The sequence below is a fragment of the Ostrea edulis genome, chromosome 4 (assembly GCF_947568905.1).
Source record: "Ostrea edulis chromosome 4, xbOstEdul1.1, whole genome shotgun sequence".
Lineage (NCBI taxonomy): Eukaryota > Metazoa > Mollusca > Bivalvia > Ostreida > Ostreidae > Ostrea > Ostrea edulis.
The window spans coordinates 81,952,737-81,955,430 of NC_079167.1; positions in this window are offsets into that span (position 1 = coordinate 81,952,737).

A 2,694-nucleotide genomic window follows, 5' to 3' on the forward strand; every position below is an offset into this window, starting at 1 on the left:
CCTTTCCACCTACAGTCACCATATCATACATATGGACTACCCATGGGATGAAGATGTTCCCTATCGATTTTGGGGTCAAAAGGTCAAAGGTCAAGCACACTGGACATTGAAGTAGCAATATGGTTTCCGGGCTCTAAAGCGTTATCCTTTCCACCTACAGTCACCATATCAAACATATGGACTACCCATGGGATGAAGATGTTCCCTATCGATTTTGGGGTCAAAAGGTCAAATGTCACGCGCACTGGACATTGAAGTAGCAATATGGTTTCCGGGCTCTAAAGCGTTATCCTTTCCACCTACAGTCACCATATCATACATATGGACTACCCATGGGATGAAGATGATCCCTATTGATTTTGGGGTCAAAAGGTCAAAGGTCATGCACACTGGACATCGAAGTAGCAACACTCAGAAAAGAGGTAGTTTATACCTATTACCAACACCCTTTGGGAGATTGGGGTAAACGGGGGGTATTCTTAGTGAGCATTGCTCACAGTACCTCTTGTTAAAAATTGTGAAATTCATGGCCCCTGGATCAGGGGTTCTGGTGCTAGGGTGGGGCTCTATAAGTCATATAGTGAAAATGCATTATTTCTTTGAAAATCTTCTTCTCTGCCCTTGGGTATTAAGTAGACAAACCAATAGCATGGTTATGATGAGCAAGGATGCCTCTTTCAAAATTGTGAAATTCATGGCCCCTGGGTCAGGGGTTCTGGTATTAGGGTGGGGCCCTATTGATCATATAGTGAAAATGCATTTTATTTCTTTGAAAATCTTCTCCTCTGCTGCTGGGTATTAAGTAGACAAACTAATAGTATGATAATGATGATCAAGGATGCTTCTTTCAAAACTGAAATTTATGGCCCCTGGGTCAGGGGTTCTGGTGCAAAGGCGGGGCTGACCACATAGCTATTCAATGTTTCTTCCATCCAAAAGTAAAATTCTTATATTTAAACACAAACCTAATTCAAACATTGGAAGGTTGTTACATGATACTCAGGTGACCTATAAGGCCCCTGGGCCTCTTGTTAAAGACTAGCAACATTGCCGTAAGTTGTTTAATTTGTAAACGGACCACTGATCTTCAATCCACTCATAGAGAGCAACACCAGATCATTTATTCAATGGTGGATATGTTGAGTTGAATATCTAATTAGATTGCTGTTCTATCATTGCATGCATCAATTGAATTAATGATATCAATATTTCAATTGAAGAAAGCAAAAATTCAACTATTGTGGGCATTAATTGTATCGATGTGTGCTACAATTCAATAAATAAAGCAATAATTCAATTAATGTGCACATTAATTGAATTGTTGCTCTCAACTGAATTATAGCAGGCATCAATTAAATTGTTGAAATGATCAATTCATTTGAAGAGAGCAACAATTCAATAAAATAATCCAATTCAATTATAGCACTCATCAATTCAGCAAAGTCATTTAATATTATCAACAATTCAATTGATGCATGCAATAATTCAGAACTGAAGATAATATTAATCATTTGAAAACATCTTTAATGCAGTTGGTGTTCACATAACGAATAATTATCTTCAACTCCATGCGGATCTATGGAGCAACAAATTAAAATAAACTCAAATTACTGAAGATATTATCTTATGATATCAATTTATTTGTCTACTGATATAATTAATTCAACTGATGCATGCAATAATTGTTTTAGAGAAAGCAACTATATAATTAGAGATATCTTTAATTCAACATAACCACAACTGAATGAATTGAATTGTTGTCCTTATTCCTTCTCCCCCCCCCCTTTTTTTTTTGTAGAAAGAATTGATGGACGCATTAATTCCTTATGCAAAGTTGTTGTAGAAATTAAAGATATCTTCAATTGAAATTCAATTGATCAGAGTGATAATTGATTTGATGCGCACATCAATTGAATTAATGCACTCGTCAAATCAATTATTGTGTGCATGAAATCAATTATTGTTCTCATCAATTCAATAGATGTCCACATGAATTCATTTATTGCAGTAATTAAAGATATCTTCAATCATTTGAGTTTATGTTAATTTCGCACCCCATACGGACCGTACCCCTGGACTATGGAAAAGGGACCTTCATTATTGCTGTTATTAGATGAATTGCAACCTTGGTAAAAATCAAACAAAAATGAAATCCATGCATGACTTGGAACTCACAATACAGATAAACAAAAATGTTAAAGATAAATTAAAGATAAGTTTTATTATTTTTTAAGGTAGATCCATCCTCATGTGATGTCATAAGTTTTTGCAAAAATCTTTATTGAATAAAACTGTGTGCATGATAGAAATCTATCTATTAGAGGAATTTTATTCACTGGACAAAATAAAAAAAAATTGGTAAACTATTGATAGTGAAAAAGTTGATATTTTCCATAGATTATCAAATGTTTAAAATAATGCTGACAAGGGCAATAACTCCTATGGGATTTTCTCTACTACATGTCTATTGTTGTACGATTTCCCTAATATCCATAATTTTTTAATACATATTTATGAATTGACAGTTTTTCTAAACTGTCGACAATAAAACTCGTGTCATTCTGAGAAATTCCTCTGACCTACAGATCTGAAATGCTAGCTGGCATATGAGAAATGTGATGGATTGTCCAATAATTTTTTATAACACTTAGGGTTAAATTTCAGGGTGAATGAAACACTCAGTAAAATAATCCA